Source organism: Adiantum capillus-veneris, chromosome 2 (assembly GCF_014529385.1).
Source record: "Adiantum capillus-veneris isolate H3 chromosome 2, ASM1452938v2, whole genome shotgun sequence".
Lineage (NCBI taxonomy): Eukaryota > Viridiplantae > Streptophyta > Polypodiopsida > Polypodiales > Pteridaceae > Adiantum > Adiantum capillus-veneris.
The window spans coordinates 67,652,526-67,674,860 of record NC_140932.1 but is presented as its reverse complement, the minus strand read 5'-3'; positions in this window follow the sequence as shown (position 1 = coordinate 67,674,860).

Sequence of the window (22,335 nt, the reverse complement as noted above, 5' to 3'; positions counted from 1 at the left end):
TAGCATTGAGGTGATGAGGGTCATTCTTAAGGACCCTAAGAGGATGGAGCAACATGATGCATCATCATCAAGCCAAGGGGAGACACCAGGTATACAACCTTTGGTAGAAGCAAGTAAACTACATCGAATGATCTCTAGTGAGCATTAGGAAAAAATTGGACCCCCTTGGGGCCATGTAAGGATCCCTAATTTTAAGGGATTAAAGCTAATTTTGTAGGGGATGGAGGGAACAAAGACAATAAATAGGGATACTTTTGTAGCTCTCTCGCTAACTTCTCTCTAGATAGGAGAGGGGGAGAAAGTAGGGAATGAGGGCGGTAAAGTAGAAGGAATAGGGGGGATAAAGTAGGAGAGAGAGGGGAGTAAAAAGAGAGAGAGGAGTAAAAGTAGAGAGAATAACCATTCTCTCTCTACCTATCACCAAACAAAGAGAGTAAGTAGTTATGACAAAAGCCACTTTTCAGTTCGTGTATCAATTTACCCCCAAAAAATGACTTTTTTTATAAAATCTTCAAAATGGATCTTTTAAGCTTTCAAAAGGTCCCTATATATATCTATATATATATAACAATATTTTTTTAGAAGAATCTAGCTTTTATAACCTCCAAATCTAAAATTCCTTGGGTCCCTCTCTACATTAACTCCAAGAATAAATAGATAATGCCACATCATCAAAACGTCCATCTAATAAAGCCTAAAAATTGAAATTTTTAAATTTTAAAAATTTCCCTCCTTTGAGCTCAAAAATTGAACCTATATATGAAAAAATATATTTTTAAGTCTTTTTATCCCAAAAATTGTATGTTTATCCCAAAAAGTATATCTTATCAAATTTTTTTCTCATCATAACTTTTCACCATGTCTCTTCGCGACATAACCAATGAATCACCTGCGCTGTCATCTACTAGGTCAACTAATGTCAGTCTTCGTCTACCGATCGAATTTGCTCCCACAAAAAAACTGACGAGAAAGCATCTCAACCGGCATCCGTACGATGGTTTCGAGGAGAAACCAATGTTGACTTGTGGCTTGATGGAGGGTTGTATCCAAAAGATCCGCTCGTGGGCTGTCATCCGACATTCCGTACACTCCCAAGCTTAATCAAATATGTGGGAGAAGGAGAACATGGTCTTCTTGGGTATTGTAAGAGATTGGACTCCAATCACGCAGGTGCGTCGGCATATTTCCGACAACAATGTCAAGTGTTACACATTCATTCCACAAATCTCCAACAACAACTACATTCCACAGAGAAACAACTCAAAGATCTTAAAGAGGACATGAAAGCTACAGAAACAGAGGTAACTAAGCTACAGATTGCAATGATGCACCTAAAAGCCACTCCATTTGGCATGTGTGAGCGTAAGAGGGAGTTCTCTTCCATTGAAAACTTAGCATCTAATGGAGGGGCACGTAAGAAGCGGATCACAGCAACCAGGTACTTTTTTAAATTCACAGTGTTCATAACTCTCAAATAATTTTCATCAATTTGTAACTCGGTTCACCTTTTGAAATAGGACATATATACAAGATGTGTGTGGAAGTTTTAGACAAGAGGACCGTTGCAACCTTCTCCTAGGATGCATCTCAAAGGAAGATATACTTTACATTATAGGTTTTGAAAAGGCCAAACACAAGAAAGATGCCATCACAAAGGAGATCCTAAAAAAGATCTCTAACCTTGTGTCTGAGGATGATGTCCAGAGAGCTTGTGATGAGGTTGGGATCAGAACAAATGCATACCATGCACTTCATGGATTGATGAAAGATGCATTACGAGAGCAAGGCATCACCAAGAATTTATTTCCTATTCCACATAGGGTCCCACTTGCAAAAAAAGCAAACAATGATCTCGTTCGGGAATCCCTTGGCGAATACAAACACATTGAAGGATCCATGGTGTACTCTTTCACGAGTGCCAAGTCACGTGGTAATATAAAGGGAGGCAATACTATTCCTAATGGGACAAAGTCTTTTAGTTATCATCAATTCAACAATATTTTTGTTGACTTGAAACGACTACAACTAGCTATGGTTAAATTTTATGCTTTGTCTCCACAAGGTAATACAAATTGTAATGTCGTTTTTTATTTGTATTGAATATCATTTAGTATAACAATTCAATTCTTGTGTTGTTTCAGTACTTGGAGAGAAGCTCATATTTATTCTTAAGCTAGATGAATGTCAAATTGTCAAAGGACGGAGATTGGAACGTATGAGTGTGACACTCATGAATGAGGCAATGTTTTTTGCAAAAGTCGATGCTATCGGTGATCATTCTCAGAAACCATCATTTAGTGTACAATCGGAAAAAGAAATATGGTGGTTAGGAGCTTTTGAAGTTCCGAAGGAGACTCATGAGGTGTTGGCATGGGTCTTCTCTACGATCCGGTGGATCACACAGGTTATTAAGGCACGACTAGAGGAAGAAAAGCTAGAAGTAGATGGAGTAGGTACATTTGATGTTGAGTGGCACTTAGGAGGTGATCTAAAAACAATAAAATGTATACTCGGGTGTAAACAAGGTGCTTCATCACTTCTTCCTTGTCCATATTGTGTACGAGGATACAAGGAGAGTACTTGTGGCTCCACGTCTTCAAAGAAAAATGTCAAGGGAAGTCAGGCAACAGGGTCAATGGATGACGATGCAAGGGATTGGGTGTGCTCGGTGTTGAAGTGTCCTATCATGGAGGTCCCCAATCGGTCGACAAAAGATAAAACATGGCATCCCATTATCAATTTTCCACTTACAAATGTACACTTTTGCACTTTGCATGCCTTTATGCGTATATTTGATCTCTTGTTAAAGCTTCACATAGAGTACGCTTTCACAATGAAACCACTTTCTAGATCCGTGGAAGCCATTGGAATAGTTGAAACAATTCTAAATTCTATTGGATGTCATGGTGGCAATGTTTCTATCATCGGTGAGGTGGATAATATGCATGAAGTGCCACAAAAAGTATCTATGAATGGTGTGAAAGCACGTAGGTTTTTCAAGAAACCAGAGTGCGAAAGGAGAGGGGTGAAGAGGATGCTCCATGGGATGGAAAGCGCTTTGCAAGTGTACGACCCATCAAGATTCAAATCCCGTGCTTGTAAATCTGCGTAGGCAAGTGTGGCACCACTTGGAGTTAGTGCTTCAAATCATGTGGAAACCCCGAACCACGAGCAAGCAACAAAATTTGTTCAAAGATCACATTTCGAATTTCACTAAAGCATTTGTGCAAGCGTGGGGAGAGAGCAATATCACACACTACATGGTAAGTTACTTTGTTCAATTAAAATTTTGATACTATACATAAATATTGATTGATCTAAGCATTTTTTCTTGATGCAGCATATTTTGTATGCGCATGGAGCATTCTTTATGTCAAAATATGGTTCATTAGACATGTGGAGCACTCAAGGAATGGAAAAATCACATTATCGAGCCAAAGGTGTTTACTTTAAAAATACACGTCACGGTGGTGGAACTACAAGATCCAACTATATGAAGGAGATGTTTGATTGGTTCTTTCGTTGTTCTTTGGGGAGATGTCATGCCATAGAGCGAGCGCGAAAGTCAAGTCTTGCCAAGGAGGTTAGGAGACCATCTCGACTTACTGCTAAAGAGAAATGGAGAAACTCCACCGGACCCCTTAATCATGCTAGGTGGAGTGAAAATCGCCATAGAGTGGGAAAACGTTGGTTACCCAACATGTAAAAAAAATGATGCTATGCAATGTAATCTTTATGTTTGTAGATGTCTTTGTTGAGTTGCATATAATACTTCTCCATTTATCTATTTTTTGTTTTTTATATTTTGATGATATTAAGAGTTTTTTGAAGTGGCCTGGTCAAGTGTGAAGAGACCTTTTTAAAAAAAAATAGAGGGCTTTTAGAGAAGGAGTCTCATTTTCAATCTTGCCCCTTCTTACACCATGGCACGCACAAAGCAAACAGCAAGAAAATATCAACCTTTTTTTGCTCACCCTCACTCAACCATCCAAGGTGCTCAAAAACCACCTTGGATACACGAATAAGAGCTTTTAGAAGAGATGGAGAGAGAATGGTCAGGTGAAGAGCAACAAGATGGACAACCTTCACGCAAGAAGAAACGGGTAGTGACATCAGACACAGAAACCGAAACGGACAACGAAGCACAAAGCCCACCATGAAGTGGACAGGAGATCCCAAGCAATCATCGAGTTCCGAATGGGAAGACATTACCACGTGGCTTCGGCGCTCTTCCGTCAGATCAGCCTAGAGGTGATCATGGGTTACTAAATGAGGAGGATTTTGAGGATGTAGCAGACGAGCCAGTTGGAGCGTAGGGTGGAGTTGAAGAGCTAGTCGGAGCACATGGTGGCCTTGAAGATGCACAAGCTCCCCCTCTCAAGCCCTCTCGTAAAAAAAAGAAAAAGTTTTTCAAGGTTCGCCCTCGCAAGGCCCATGTCCCAGATCCTACCATCCCTCAACAACGGGCTCCTGCTGTGAAGCGACGCATTCCAAAGGCGTTGCAAGAGATTCGTCACTATCAAAAAACTTCAGACCTTCTCATACGCAAGGCACCATTCGCATGTTTGGTAAAAGAGATCATGCAAAGTTATCGAATGGCGTTTCGAGTTCAAGGTATCACCGTAGAAGCTCTTTAAGAAGCGGCAGAATATCATCTAATTTTCTATTTTTGAAGACACCAACTTGTGTGCTATTCATGCAAAACGGGTGACAATAATGCCCAAGGATTTAGCTCTTGTGCGTCGAATCAGAGGAGAGAGAGATTGAATTTGACTTTTAGGCAATTTTGCCAATGTAAAGATATCTTTTTGAAATATAACGAGTCGTGGATTTTTCAAATATAACGAGTCGTGTACATTTGTTTTAAGTGATAAGTAAAACTAAGTAGAGAGAGAGAGAGAGAGAGAGAGAGAGAGAGAGAGAGAGATGTGGATAAAAGAGCTGTCAACCAAGTTTGGTTGATTGAATAACCAAAAAAAACATTGTATTCTTATAATTTTTGCTTAAAAAACCTTTAATTAGGCTGTCTAGAGGTCTGCCGCAGAGGCGTTCGAGAAGTCAAAAGTAAATGCTACTTCTGACTTCTCGCGCGCCTCTGTGCCAGGCCTCTAGACAGCCTAATTAAAGCTTTTTTATGCTAAAATTATAAGAATACAATGTTATTATGTTTTTATTGATGTTATTTATCTGAAAAAAACTCTATATTTTGATTCAGAGAATTACACAAGTGTATCACAAGATAGAACCAATCATATGCTATCTATCGTACCATAAACTCAATACAGAAGTTGGAAAGTAGCAGTTAAAATCAATTTTCATTCTAATTTTGAAATAACAAAGTACAAAGATGTGATATATCTCATTACATATTTGAACGAGTTAATTACAAGATTTATGCAGCTATTGACTGCTTGAGCCATCTAAGATATGGCGAGCAATGTTTTCTCGACGCTCTTGGGCACAAGGAAGCTGTTTGTGCAGCACATCCCAAGCAATTTGTTCCACATTGCTTAGACCTATAGCTTGGCTTAAGGCCACGTTACAAAGCACACGACCACGAATGTGTGTCGCAAATGCAGCACTGGCCAAAGATATATAACTTGGGAGGCTTGAGATATGGTTGACAGGCATAGGATGCGACTCATTGCTTTCATAATTGACACCCAAAATTGACCACAAGGAGTGTACTCCTTGTGGATTATCGCAAAGCCGTCCTGGGGGAGCTTGCCAAGGTAATGCGCAAGAGACAACTGCCATCCAAAAGCTTGGCGCCTACCATCTCCTCCCCGACCTGCATGCTCATCCAGCTCCACAACATTCTACAAAGAAATCAATAGGTAAATAAGATTTCAGAATGCAACAATGAAAATTAACGTAATCACAAAACAAAAATCAATTAATACCTCTTGTTTTTCGTCGTCTTCATCGTTTATGCCTTTGCTGTTAAGAGAAATAGATGAATTGGGAGCCATATCGACACTCTCAAGTTCATCTATATGAAAAGGCATAGGAGTGTGTTGGGCTTCAAGCAATGCGCGTGTAGATACAAACTCATCCTCCGACACAAATGAGTGCGGTGCATCTGTCACCGCCACCATTGCCAACTCCATTGTATCTACCACACTCTCTCCAAGGGGAAGGAGGCTTCGATCCAAAGGATCGGAAGAGGGGTCAATGGCAATGGACTCTACCACTACAAGAGGCTATTCATATTTGCGACGCTCACACAGCGACGCTCAAAAAAAAATTTCCCGGCGTCGCTATGAGCGTCGCAAATTTCTTTGTTAATTTGCGACGCTCATAGCGACGCCGGCTGGGCTAAAAAAATAACCGAGCGCGCCCAAAAACTCAGATCTCAGATCTGAGTTTTTCGGCGCCCTCAAGCAAGGAGCAGGTAACGCTCTCCCTCTCTCTCTCTCTCTCTCTCTCTCTCTCTCTCTCTCTCTTTTTCTTCTCCACACACACACACACACACACACACACGAGGAGAGGAAGGAGAGCCAGGTATTCTCCTTCCCTCTCCTCATTCTCATGTTCCCTTCCCCTCTTTCTCTCTCCCTCTCTCTCTCTCTCACACGCACACATACACACATACACACACACAAAGTGTTTTTGAGAGAGAGAGAGAGAGAGAGAGAGAGAGAGAGAGAGTACAAACATAAACAAAAACGCACACACACATACATAAACAAAGAATGCACACACACATTGAGAGAGGAAAAGAGAGAGAGAGCATGCATAAACAAAAAACGCACGCATTGAGAGAGGAAAAGAGAGAGAGAACATGCATAAACAAAAAACACACACATTGAGAGAGGAAAAGAGAGAGAAAACATGCATACGATCCAAAAAAACGCACACACATTGAGAGAGAAAGAGAGAGAAACTAATTTAACGTCGTAGGAAACTAATTAAAATTAAAAGACCTAAAGATCTAGCCGACGAGGAGTTGAACTCAAGACCTATTATTCAAAAGGGAAATGGCATAATCAATCTATCATACTTGACATGGGTGATAGAAAGGTTATACCATTTATCTCTTTTTATTGGCACACACATCCACACACGCGCACACACACAAGAAGAAGAGAGTTATAACGTCGTAGGAAACTATCTTAAAAGACGTTAAAGATTAGGTTATATGTAGACTTACATTAAATTAGATTTAGGTTTATTTTTAATTAGATTTACGTTTATTTACGCTAGATTTAGATTTACGTTATATTAGATTAGATTTAGGTCTCCATAGACTGCGATGCCTGTATGAAGCGGGTGAAGAAAGCCCTCAATGGAATATAGGGTATTGCTGCCTTCACTCATGGTGGGCTCCGTCAATCCAAAAGTACTGGTGAAATGTCTTCAGAAGATAGGGAAGAAGGTGGATCTTCAGGGCGGCAAGAGTCACTACATCCCCGACACAATGACCATCTAGACACCCTCTAGTCATTCAACAGCAACTTCAAAGTTAGTAGCAAGAGCAAGAACGGTCTAAAGGGCCAATTGCTGTCGTCAGATGTGGATGGAGATGAGGTAGCGTCACCGTCGGAAGTTAACTCTCACATCTTTAGTGATGAGAATGCCAACTCTTGCCGAGTTATGTGAAAAATTATGTGTTAAATCAGTTTTAAGGTTCTTATAATCCCTGTTAGTTTAGTTCTTTGTTTTTAATATAACATAATTTACGTTAGATTTAGATTTATGTTATATTAGATTAGACTTAGGTTTATTTAGGTTTACCCACACACACACACACACACACACAAGAAGAAGAGAGTTTTAACGTCGTAGGAAACTATCCCAAAAGACGTTAAAGATTAGGTTAGATGTAGATTACGTTAAATTAGATTTAGGTTTATTTTTAGTTAGATTTACGTTTATTTAGATTTACGCTTATTTACGTTAGATCGAGTCCACGCAAGAATTACTTACGGTTTAGGGTTTAGAGTTAGACGAACAGTGAAAAGATCTACTGTGAAAAGATGTTAACATGCTGTGAAGTGCTACAGCTAGAGAAGAGGCAAAGGGGTTTTGTCCACTACATGCAGTATCATGTAGACGTGGGTGTGTAGATTTCTTGTACCCACAAATATAGGTATTGACCAATAAAGACGAGATTATAACCCGGTGGTTCTGATCTCCGTGCACGTCTAGACCGAGGTGTGCGGGGATTGGACATGACTAGAGAATGTGAGGTAGAGAGAGAGAGAGAGAGAGAGAGAGAGAGAGAGAGAGAGAGAGAGAGAAGACGAAGAATGCCAATAGAATATTAAATTTGTTGTCCAGGTTATAAGTTTTTTATCCTCATTATGAGTAGTGACGAGGATGTGGGACCGTCCAACCGAAACACCTATCTCTCAACGAGGGTCTTATGTCCTTGTAATCAATGCAAGCATGCTGTGCGACGGACAAGACGTGTTTTTTTGCAGCACGTTCGCGAATTTGGCGAGTTCGATCCTTCTATTATAGATCGAGTTGCTGCCAATTATAACTCATCGGACTCTGACGCTGGCCAACAAGCAGCAATCTTGCAACCCAATAGACGTGTTCGCAGGCGCTTTGTTCAAGCAACATATGTGAGGCCACAAGATGTAGCCTCCGACAGCTCGGGGGATGATCATGCAGAGCACATTCCCAACGAGGCAATGTTTGAGCCCGAGATTGATGAAATGATCGAGACGATCATGGATTCAGAAAGGCTTATCTATGATGATATGAAAAGTGAAGCCGATACGCCATTGTATAATGGAGCACGTATGTCTAGATTGAAAGCACTCCTGGTTCTTCTCAACATGCAGGCAAAGTTTGGATGGAGTGACACTAGCGTCAGAGCGCTTTTCAGGTGATCTATTACAATTAGTTTACTTTAATAAAACTCTAAATGTATAATGATCTGATAGATTTTTACACGACTGTATCATATTTTTATGTTGTGTAGATTGCTGAAAGAGCACATACTACCAGCTGACAATGTGATGCCAGATTCCCGAGATGAAGCAAGAAAGATTTTGTGAAACTTGGGGATGGATTACAATTCTATCCACGCTTGTCCTAATGACTGCATTCTTTTCAGAGGGGAATACATAGACATGGAGAAGTGTCCGAAATGTGATTCCGAAAGATATCGAGTAGATCTCCACGGGACAAAAATTCCACAAAAGGTTTTGCGACATTTCCCTCTGCTTCCTCGCATCAAGCGTTTCTTCGAATGTAAGTCCATGGCCGCCCTAGCATCATGGCATGAGGAGAATAAATCTTCGGATGGTGTGCTACGAATTCCTGCAGATTGCATAGCGTGGAAACATATAGATGGAACATGGTCGGATTTTTCCAGGGAAGCTCGAAATTTGCGCTTAGGCCTGGCTATGGATGGCGTAAATCCATTTGGTCAAAGATCAACATCTTACAGTGTATGGCCCGTTGTCATCGTCAACTACAACATTCCCTCGTGGTTGACTACGAAGAAGGGGCACCTATGGCTAAGCTTGATTGTGCCAGGGCGATATAAAGTGAGGAATATGGATGTGTATCTTCGTCCACTATTGGAAGAGCTACAACAATTGTGGATTGGCATAGAGGTGGTGGATATGAGCCGACACACAGGACGACGGAATGCTTTGAGCAGAGGCATTCTAATGTGGACAATGCATGACTATCTCGGGCTAACAAAATTCTCAGGTGATCGATTGACACTCCTCACTCAGACACTGTAAATCTTGTTTTTTCCCATAGTTGATCTATTATCATGTGTATACATGCAGGGCTTCAAACAAGCGGATACAGAGCATGTGTCACATGTGGACCTAGACTGAATGCACGTAGGGCACCCTCACTGAAGAAGCAAATCTACGAAGGTCATCAAGCGTATCTTCCAGAGAATCATGTGTTACGCGACGGCTTTTTGGGAAGAGAGCCACCAAGGATGTCTGCACAAGCATGGTTAGAGCAGAAGGAGATGTGCGATGACGAATTGCCTCCAGGGATGAAGAGACTATCTCTATGGTACGAGTTACCATACTGGCCCCGACTCATGATCAATCACTTGCTCGATCCAATGCACTTATTCAAGAATGTGGGTAATCTACTATGGGACCATCTGACCGGAAAGAAAGATACTTTGGGAGCCAGAGTTGACCTTAGAAATGTGGATCGTATGGAGCAATATTGGCCGCAAACAGCGTCTGATGGATCGATAAAACTCCCCAAAGCACCATGGATTTTCACAGGAGCCCAAGAACGCAAAGTAAAAGAGTCCATTCGATCTTTGCGGACCCCCACTTGCGTAATGCACTCGCTCCAAACGTGTTTTACTAAAGAAGGAAAGCTTACCGGTTTGAAGTCACACGATTGGCATAAAATGTGTCTGGTACGTTCATAGTGGACTTTAATATCATTGCATAAAATGTGGACTTTAATATCATTGCTGCACATACTTTACAGTTTATTTTACCAGTTGCCATTGAGGGATGTTTGTCTCTTGACATCCGTAACACAATCTACAAACTTGCAAAGCTGGTGCAATGGATCTCACAAAAGGAGATCAACGTAGACTCCATACCATTCACAACGGCATCAATGGAGGAGATCAGAGAAGATGCTCAATCAGAAGCCGCTGCGGTGGTGCTAGACGAGCATCAAGATGCTACTACTCTATATGGGGTGCATGCAGAGGAGCTACAAAATGAAACAGAGGATATGTGTTTAAACGGAGAGCTCTATATAGATATAGGAAGTTATGCTGAGTTATGCGAGGATGAGAGAGAGATCTCTTAAAGCCACAAATATTGTATTTGAACAATTTTGCTCCGTGTTGTAAAAGCTCTGGCTCTCTAAGTACCTTCCATGGTGTATAACGCTCCTTTCTACTCGCACTCACATCTTTTGATTGAAAATTCTGAGTTTTCGACTTGCCTCTTCTATCACTCAATTCATTGCGTCATTGCATTTATATGCGTCATTACGTCATTGTATTTAATGGTCTTTGCGTCATTGTCTACTCTATTCATTCAATATTAAGTTTAAATATTCGTGTGTTTAATGCAGGTATGGATGATGAGGAGTTTCTTTCTTCTTTGTCACCGCAGCAGAGACAGTGGTACGTGGAGCGTCATCGCTCTGGCGCATCATCGCGCGTTCCTACTCCATCCGCATCTCCCTCTCTTTCGGAGCATTTGGCGCGCTCCGAAGCTTCGACGTCGACGAGACGAGCTTCACACTCGTCTAGACACCGGCGCTCTAGTGGTGGCGGTGGTGGTTGTTGTGGGGATTCCGCCACCGATGCCTCCACACCGCCTCGTGTTCGACGAGGCTCTTTACCCTCCCCTTCTTTGCCCACCCCCACACCAGCCACAGCATCGCCATCTACGCCAGGTTTTGCACGGCTGACTGTTCCTAGAAGCTACACACCTCTACCTACTCCGCCAGGAGCCACCCCTCTCGACACTCCTCGCTTCGGGGCCCAGACGCCGGTGGAGACACCTGACGTCCGTACCCCCATCGACACGTCGCTAGAGACCCCTGCCGGGACACCCAGGTTCACGCATCACCGGCTAGAGGGCTTGTCTTACTCCATCGACTTAAGCGGCGGTATCATCATGGATGATGACGGCAAGAAGGTGATCTCGCGCATGCGTGGTCTTTGCTCTCAGCTGTTTAGACACTACATACTAGACAAATGGAGTGAAGTACCAAGTGATTTAAAAAACAGAGTCATCAGCATACTTCATGATGAGTTTCCCGTTCCAACACGGGATCAGTGCTTCAATGAAGACCAGATGAAGATTCGAATGCGCGAATACTGCAAACACAAGCGTTCCGAAGTGCAAAAATCAATCAAGAATGGGTGGAACAGGCGAGATTGGCTGGCCAAAGAAGATTGGAAGAATGCGAAGAAAGCAGCGCGCGAGAATCCCGACAAGTGGAAGCAACAAAAGAATGCAGCCAGAGCGCGAGTAGAGGCAGGGAGCTCGCACCACTTGGGGAACGGTGGATGGGCATCATTTGAGGCCGATTTTGTAAGTGTTTTCACATTGCTCTTTATGTTCGATAGTTTAGGGTTTATGAGTTTTTTAATTCTAACATAATGAAATCTTTGTATGTTTTGACAGTGGTCGATGACAGGACGTGATCCCACACCGTACGAGCGCGAGTACGCAGGCAGGAAGGGCTTAAACGCCCTGATGGATATTCTCAGTTCTTGCGGCGGCATGGTTAGTATTAGGGTTTACTCTTTTTTATTTTTTTTATTGTTTTATAAATGTTGTTATATGTTTATACTTACTGAAAGCTGTCTTATTGTCTTCTTTTGCAGAATCCGACAGATACGCCGCTTGGACGGGATGAGACGTCTGACTAGACGACGTCAGTTTAGCCGTAGCTAGATAGCATTAGTTTAGGGTTTCTCATAGCTTATGTATCATGAGACGGATTTTATACGTCTTTTTGAACCATGTATATTATTACATTTGTCACCGCAGTTCCTTTTGCCAATCAATTCTTTATTCCTATGATGTTGTACAATTGTCATTATTACATTTGCCAATCAATTCATTTTGCCTATGATGTGTACAATTGTCAATTTTGCAAACAATGCGTCTTGTGGGTGACTATTTTGGGTCTATTATCTACCCTTGCACTTTTTTTAAAAAGTGAATCAAGTACAATATGGTTGATGGGTGGCAGAGCATTGAATGCCCTGCCACCAAAAAAAAATTCTCTCGGGCGTCGCTATAACCGTCGCTATTTATGGCTCTGTAGCGTCGCTATGAGCGTCGCTATAGTCTTCAGTGTAAACGTCGCTATAACCGTCCCTATGAGCGTCTCTATATAGCGACGCTTATAGCGACGTATATAGCGACGCTTATAGCGACGCATATAGCGACGCTTATAGCGACGCATATAGCGACGCTCTCGTAGCGACGCTCGTAGCGACGGTTTTAGCGACGCCGGGGGTTATAAAAACCCAATGTATTTCCGTCGCTAACAGCGTCACAAGAGCACACAACCTCTTGTAGTGTACACTGGCACAGAGGATGGACAGACACTCATCCATGCGGATGTCAAAAGTCTTTTCAAGATCATGTAAAAACAAAAATTCCTCCCCATCTATCACAATTTGGGAGAGGTGTTCAAAAAATACCTCCGGAGTTAATGTCTCCTCCGGCGCACCTGTAGCGGGCTTAAAGGATGCTTCTGCACCCTCATCACCCATGGATTTGGCGGCATCCATGACACCTCCTGGGTAGGTTAGGGCAAGAATATTGCCCTCTTTGCTTGCATCCCAGGGCGCTTGAATGGGCTCCTTTGTGTCCTTGACGACACCCCCAAGGCGCAAATGAGGCAAACTCACCTCAGATCTTTCAGGCTCCTCCGCAAGAAGAAACACAAAAGTCGCCAAGCAACTTAGAAACAGGGTGCCGACCTTCTTGTTTTTCAAACGTGAATCTTCAATGTACTGACCTGCCTCATGCGCAATTACACAAAATCGTTGAAGTCGCTGGGTGAAAGGCCGATCGCCTTTGTGTATATAGCGAAGCAAATCGCATGGAATCCACAATTCGCCTTGTCCGATCGACAATTGGTACAGCATACTTGTCAATGTAAAATTCAAAAAATTCTAAGATAGGGTGAAAAGATTGGCTATTTAGGTGAATAGTTGCATTCACATCAGGGAATTGGCTGAAGAAATTGTGAAGATCGTCACGATCTTGCCACTCGGTTGTTTGTAAAAATGCTTGGAAGCGTTGTAACGCCGTGGCTTCGGGAGGGGTGGAGGAGGATGCCATAATGCTAGCTCTTCAAGTAGGAATGCAAAGAGTGTTGGAGCTCAAATGAGAGTGTGAACAGGCAAAGAGTGTGAAAATGGTAGGGTTTAGGAGGCTTTATATAGCACGCGCTCCGCCCCCCCCCCCAAAAAAAGTAATAATAATATATAAAATATTAAACAATTTTCATAAAGTAACACAAATAACAAGAAGTTATAAAAAAATTACAAACTAAATTACAATCATTTAACTCAAAAAACACATCACTACAACTTTAACATAATGTGCATTGCCAAAATTTGATACAACCATCTGCTTGAACTTACAATTGTGATATTATAAAAAATTTAAGTACAAAACATAAAAAAGTAATAATAATATATAAAATATTAAACAATTTTCATAAAGTAACACAAATAACAAGAAGTTATAAAAAACTTACAAACTAAATTACAATCATTTAACTCAAAAAACACATCACTACAACTTTAAGATAATGTGCATTGCCAAAATTTGATACAACCATCTGCTTGAACTTACAATTGTGATATTATAAAAAATTTAAGTACAAAACATAACTACTCTAATGATAAAATCAAATTCTCTTCTGTCGTCCACGCCTTTTCAATTTGAATTGTGCTCTCCATGCGGCTACCAATCTAGCAATTTTTTTTTTTAATCATACCCAACTTAGAGCACGGAATAATCAAAAGAACATAAATATAACATAATTAAGAGAGAAAAATCATTCACCTTACGTCGTCCGATACAAAATTTTGTATCTTCTCCATGCTCTAAACCCATTATCACTAAGTGCTCCCGCACATTGGCCAATATCCAATGCTTGTTCACTTGGACGGTTTCAATGGCACCACTCGACAATTTGATTGGAATATCAAATACCTCAATTGTAGCATCGGTGGATTGCAATGGAATCCATTCACCAAGCTTGCACATCCACCTTTCATAGAAGTACCGCACGTAAAGAGTGAAGCGCACCTTGATGAAACGAATAGCAATGCCGAAACTTCCAACCTGACACCGAAAACGATCTCCGTTGTGAAGTCCTTCAAGATACCCCCACTTCTCGCCAAGGATGGCTTCCAATGTATCGTATTATAGATCTTTGCAAACATACGTAGTATTTGTACGATGGAAAGGCAAAGATCCAAAGATGCTAGCGAAGACATGAGCAGGACAACACCATCCAAGCCCAACAGAACGCAAGGCTTTTCCAAATGTTAATGATGCTCTCACATCAGCTACAATCTTGGCTTTCAAAGACATTATAGTGAATGCATATGGCTTTGGCCACTCCATGCTATGCAAGGTTGTAGCCTCCAAAGGTTGTAGCTCTCCGAAGCCTTCCTCATTTGTAGGTACAATGTACTTGTGGGTGTAGAAGAACACCCTCTGTCGTGCAAGGTTTGATGAAGTTGTGTTGGAGAAGAGCATATCCCCAAGACTTGCATGCATGGCCGTAAATGTGCCTGAAAGGCACGAGAGTGGTTGCTCCTCCACAAGGCTAGAAGGAATAACATCTACATAGAAACAAAACAGTGCGTGAGATATAAAAAGTCCATTTTTTTGTTACCACCAAAACCATTGAAGTGCAAGGGACATACAATTACAAGGAAAATCCCTTGGGTTGGTGATCCCTTGTAGACGCATGTGTCCAAACATGAAAACATGTTGAACGATTGCCACCGTACCCTTGTCTCTTACTTTCTTGAAGCCTAGAAGTCTTCCCTTCCAATGGAGATCAACTTTTGTTCTTTCATGAACACGATGGGGACCGATTGCGGAAGGTTGCATGTAGGCCCACGCACCTTCTTCAAAAACATGAGGTTCCCATTGCTGCTCCTCATTCTTGGAGTTGTGGAGAACCATACTTTGAATGATGGGTTTGGGGCGTCTATTTTGACCATTGTTTGCCATGGATGCTTAAGTGGGAGCTTGAAATTGCAATGGAGAGCTTGGGGAAGGAGGAGGGAGACAAAGTTTAGAGAGAGAGTGGGAGCTTACAGTTGCAATGGAGAGCTTGAGGAAGGAGGAGGGAAACAGAGTTTAGAGAGAGAGTGGGAGATTAAAGTTGCAATGGAGAGCTTGAGGAAGGAGGAGGGAGACAGTTTAGAGAGAGAATGGGAGCTTAAAGTTGCAATGGAGATCTTGAAGAAGGAGAAAGGTGTAAGAGTTTAGAGAGAGAGTGAGAGATTTGTGTTATGGAAAGGGGCCATTAGAAAATTTCGGAGGTCATTTGGAGGGCCTTGTAAGAAATTGTATTTCTCTCTCTAGAATTTTTTTTTTAAATGCACTTGCACCTTGTGAGTACGTCCAAAAGGACAACCAGATACTTTAAAAAGTAGATTTATATTCCCAATCGTCCTTGAAAACGATCACTTTTTTATTTAATGTGAGCGTCTTTTTCAGGAGGTAGGTGCGGCGCATTCAAGGCAGCTTACGTCATCACTGAAAGTTGAAAAGTCACAAACTATCAAATAGTGATAGATTTTGAGGCTTTTGACACCACCAATACGTCCGGAACGCCAAAATACCCTAAAAACGAATGTCTACTTGTCTCATTCCGACATCCAGAGAGGCAAAAAATGTCAAAAAACCCCAAAAAATGGGCTTTTTACTTAAGGCGCGCGATGAGGCATTCTAAAATGCTAGAATGTCCCTCTGCGCGCCGTTAGTACAAAGCTTCTTTTAGTGATTTTTGGAAAATTATCTTTCAAGAAAGCCTACCCATGTTTCTCTATTGCACTTTTGCACCATGCTCTCTCTCTCTCTCTCTCTCTCTCTCTCTCTCTCTCTCTCTCTTTCTATAGCTTAGCATATTTAAAGAGAGAGAGAGTGAGAGACTCCCATTACTAACGGCGCGCGTGGAGCATGTTTTGACCTCAAAAAACACCTCCTCGCGCCGTTAGTATAAGGTAACACAAAGACTCTCTCTCTCTCTCTTTCCCCCGCCTTACTTCCTCTCTCTATAACACTCACATATACACACATAAACACATACACTGGTGGATGCACAGTACTAAAGGCGCGCATAGAGACATGCACACCGGTTGTGCCTCTCTATGCGTGCCTATAGTATAGAGAGAGAGAGAGAGGGTCTCTTTGTGTTTGTGTGTGTGTGTGTGTGTGTATGTTATATTTGTGTGTCTGTGTGTTTGTGAGTGTGTGTGTCTCTGTGTGTGTGTGTATGTTATATTTGTGTCTCTGTGTGTTTGTGTGTATGTTATATTTTTCTCTGTGTGTGTGTGTGTGTGTGTGTGTGTGTGTGTGTGTGTGATCAAAATGCACTTTGTAGAATTGTAACAATGGGTGTGCGTGCTCACTCTTATAGACCCGAAATTATGATCTCTAAGGCTAAGATGATGAAGAAAAAACCTATGTGATAGATGGAGGCTTTTTTAGAGATTTTTTGACATTTTCCTCTCAAAAAGCTCTCTAAAAGAGGAAAAAATGGGCTTTTTGCTAACGGCGCGCGATGAGGCATTCCAAAATTTTGGAATGCCCTCTCGCGCCCCGTTAGTAAAATGTTCTTTTAGGGGTTTTTGACATTCTTTGCCTCTTTGGATGTCGGAGCTAAGCAATTGGACATTCATTTCTAGGATATTTGGGCGTTCCGGACGCATTGACAGTATCAAAAGTTTCAAAATCTTCCACCACTTGATAGTTTTGTAACTTTTTGAATTCTAGTGATGACGTAAGCCGTATCAAATGCACCACATCTACCTTCTGAAAAAGGTGCTCGCATTAAATGAAAGAGAGTGATCGTCTTCAAGGACCACTAGATTATTAAATGAAGAGAGGGACACCTTTTATATTTTTGTTAATATCAATCTATTTTTCTACGTAACGTAGGCTCTTCTCTCATTGGAGGAGCTTATTTTCCTCTCTCTTCCAAAAGGCCCTCCAAAAGACCTCCGAAATCTCCTAATGTATGGAGGAAGGGAGTCTTGGAAAAAAGGTTCCAGAGTGAGAAAATGACTTTTTGATCATAGGGTAGGTTTGGGGGGAGTTTTGGATGGAATATTTTGAATTTATTTTTTTTTTGAAAATTTTGAAATTTTAGGGTTTTTGCAAAAACGTATTTGTGGACCCACCACTCTCCCCCTCCTTTTTTCCCCCTCCTTCTTTTACCCATCCACCTCCCTCTAGGATACAAAGCAATAAATGAGTGGACAACCCTATTATTCTCTCTACTTTCTTAGGTTCTACACTTATATACATTGCTCTCTTCCTATTGGCTGGAGCCTAATTAACCTTAATCCTATATGGCCCAAGGAGAGTCCACATTTTTCCTAATGGTTATGTGGGAAGGAACGTGAAGATTATATCTTGATGCTAAGTAATTCAACAAGATGCCTTGCTCAAAGAGGTAAGGAAACTCCTAGAAGCAGGTTTCATCTATCCTGTTGAAGACTCAGAGTGGGTTTCTCTAGTGGTAGTCACACCAAAGAATAATGGTAAGTGGAGGGTTTGTATTAATTACAAGCCCCTTAATATAGCCACAAAGAGGGACCATTTTCCTCTTCCTTTTCATGCTCAAATTCTCAATGAGATAGTAGGACATGAGTGCTACACGGTGTGTAATGGCTACTTAGGCTACTACCAAATTAGCATCATTGAAGAAAATTAAATGACTCGACAACCTTCATCACAGCATGGGGATGTTTTGCTTACAGAGTTATGCCTTTTGGTCTCACTAATGCTCCGGCCACTTTTCAACGCTATGTGACATTTGTTTTTCAGTCATTCTTCGAAAAATCAATCCGTGGTTTTATTGATGTTCTTTTGTATTAGCTATAGCTCTTGCTCTCTTCATTTGGAGAGAGCTTATGAAGGTCTAGCTAGGCTACAAGCTCTGGATGGCCAACTCAATGTAGAAAAGTGCCACATTGGTGAAAGCAAGGTTACTCTTCTTGGCCATTTGATCTCTGCCAACAAGGGCATTGAAGCTGACCCAAGCAAGGTTCAAGCCAAGCTGGTGGCTTTGAACTCTCCCACCACAACAAAGCAGGTGGTATGTTCTCTTCAAAAGGTAGGTATTTGAGTAGGTTCATTCACCTACTCTCTTAGTGGTTCTTCCTTTACAACAAGTTACCCATCAAGAGATCTTCACTTGGATTGAATAAAATGAACAACAATTCAATGAGGTAAAACATATTCTAGCCTCACTTCCCACCATTGCACCTCCAAAGTGGGGCGAGCCATTTTATGTAAACCCTAGTGTGGGTATTGACACACTTGGGGCGGTATTGATGCAAAAGGATCCTCAAACTTCTTCCATGCATCCTATTTATTTCTCTAGTCGCATGATGTCTCCATTCGAAAAGGGATACACGGCAGTGGAGCACATGGTGCTTGCATTAATGTTTGCTACCACCAATTTTTGCTCTTACGTATTGTCTTCACCATTCATAATCTTAACAATAGAAGAAGTATTTCCTTATGTAATGTAGCACATGGATATTTCTTCTAGGATTTCCAAATGGCTCACAAGGTTGCAAGAGTTTGACTACACAATGCAAGTGGAGAGCTCCACAACAGCTAGTCTAGGAGGCATTCTCACCCATCACCACTATGAAAAGGAGTAACACCCATGTTGGAAGTCCCTAAGATAGGGAGGGTGCACTCTTTTTTATTATTTATGGAGCATATAAGAGGACATTGCACAAATCTGCAATGGGCATTGTCATCTTCAATGAAAAAAGGGAAAAGGTATCCTCCATTGGGCATCTCTTGAATTCCCACTCCAACAATGAGGCAAATATATGGAGCCTTAACTCTTGGGTTGGAGTGGTGTGTCACACAAGGTATTCAATGGTTAAATGTATTTGGTGATGCCATGCTTTTAATAAAACAAATACAAGGAACTTGGGCTTGTAGAAATCATAGCTTGCTAAGCCATTTGCACAAAGTTAAGGAACTTTTAGGAAAGTTTCACGTTGTATAATTGCATCATGTCCCTTGAGCAGAAAATGAAGAAGCAGATGCTCTAGCTAGAGAGAAGCTACAAGATGTTCCAGTGGTGAGTGCTGTCAAGTTGAAGTTGCCTCTCTTCCAAGGTAGCAATGCTATTCCTGACATCATGAGTTTCTTGGACATAGGAGAGTGTCCTAAAGAGCTTACTAAGGGCCAAAGGCAATGGCTTGTGTGCAAGGCAACAAAATACGGCCTTATCAATGATGACCTCTACTACAAGGGTAAGGATCAAATTATTAGGCATGTACCTCTCTCTAGAGAGATCACCAAAATCGTTTCCAATTGCCATGTTGGTGTTTGTGGAGGGAACTTTTCACTTGACATCACCAGTAGGAAGGTTCTACAAATCAGGTTTGTGTGGCCTAGTTTACAGAGAGATGTGCATCACTGGTGTAAAACATGCAAAGAGTGTCAAAAGGTTGGGCATAGGAGGATCACAAACTTCATTTTGCACATCCCTTGGGTTCACACCATATCACTTGGTGTATGGTAAGGAGGCCATTTTTCCCATTGAAGTACAATTCGCTAGTCTCAGGGTGCTAGCTAGGTAGATGGAACGCCCTAATGATCACCTTCACAACCACATTCTGATCTAGAGAGGCTTCAAATAGCAACTATTATGTAGCACAGGTAGAGAAACTTTGACTTACCTTCAACAAGGGACTTAGGGCAAAAGGTATCAAGAAAGGTATGTTGGTCCTAAGGTATGATAACAGGTTTGACACTAGGAAGGATAAAAAGTTTTCACCAGGTGGGAGGGGACATTAATCATTAGAGAGCGCTACAATAATGGCAGTTACCGATTGATGGATGCAGATGGTAGGCTCCACAAAACATGTGTCAATAGATGGAGGCTTAAGCAGTACTTTTTGAGGTTTGATCAAGCACCTATGATGGAAATACCTGAGGAGGGAGACTCCTCCACCTCAACTGAAGAAGAATCAAGTATAGAGCTAGAGACATAAATACCTCTAGCTTCAGCAGGAGGGATAATGAGGGTGTTTTTTCAAAAAAAATTCCACCTGTCTCTTGGTATGCACTTGGTGGCAAGGCTTCAAGGACCCTAACAGGAGGAAGGACCTGATGCCTCAAAATCACAAAAAATATCTATGTATTTATCTTGTACATAACTATGGTTTTGACACATTTGGATCTCGGAAATAAGGAGAGGTAGGAACAAACCCTATGAAAAGGAAAAAGATAAACAAATAAAAAAATCATTAGATGTTAAATCTACCCGACGGTCACTACAGGTGAAGAGTAAAAGTCAATAGTGAAAGGGAAGATAATCTTATGTAGTATGGAGTTGGCGTCAACAAAATATTATCAAATTCAAGATTAATTCACCTGTGGACACAAGGCTTGCACATGAAGTCAAGAGGGGACCACCTGGAAGACTTTTGGAATAAGGGAAAAGAGGACACATATTTTTGTGGGATATTTCTCTATTTTTTCCATTCTGATTTGGAAAAAATTTTCAGCAATAAATTTGTAGCCTTGAGCTGATATTTTGGCCTCTATTTGCTTTATAATTTTTGGATCTACGGTTTGGGAGATATGGCCAAAATGGTGGAGTCTATCTGTCCACTTGGAAGAAGTCATGGTTATCCAACTACACACACCAATTTCTTATAGGTTTCTCTCCATTATTGCTATATTTTCTCTTATTTTGTCAAGATTATATCAAGCATTATAAGGAAGCTCTTGCACTCAAGCTATGGAAGGTGATGAAGGCGATAAGGAGGAAATTGGTCAATAAGTAGGGCACACGGAGCTCTCTCATGGGGGAATGCCTCTAATCGAGGTTACTCTGTAATAATTCCTCTTGCTTATAATATGTTCCCTAATCACTCTTTTGGCCTATAAAAGGAGACCTCCTCTTTTGTAAGCGAGACACACTACACACACACACACACACACACACACACACACACACACACACACACACTACCCCATATGCACACTATCCCATACCCACATGCCCACTACACTACATACCCACATGGCCTAATGCTACATGCTAGTAGCATGAATCCTAATCACATAATCATAACACCATCACCATCACCATGCATAAAATGAGGACCATATCTCCACACACTTGTAATGAATTATTGAAGGCACGATTTCAAGAGGAAGAATAATGGCTACACTCATGATATTCCTTGCCATCAACTCCCATCCCTCCATTATGATTCATACGGTCTTGTCCCCTTATCATATTCTTTCCCTATGCTACCTATTGTATTCATATTTTGCAAGCAGTCAACACACTCCATCTTGGTGGCATACCTTGTGTCGTTTGGGATACACTTCATTGTGAGTATGGTGTATGCTTGTTCTTTCCATTTTGCTTATGCTAAGGGTGCGGATTTGTCACCATACACACACTCTCTCTCTCATATTCCTATCATCTTGCTACTTGCATCTTAAGGTGTGCGGATATGCCACCTCTGGTATGAGAAGTGAGCCTACTTGCACATCTCCCTTACCTCATTATCATCCTTACTACATGCACGAGTAGCAAACCCATTCTCACTCACTCACCACTCCTCTCATCTTGTTTTCTGACCACCCC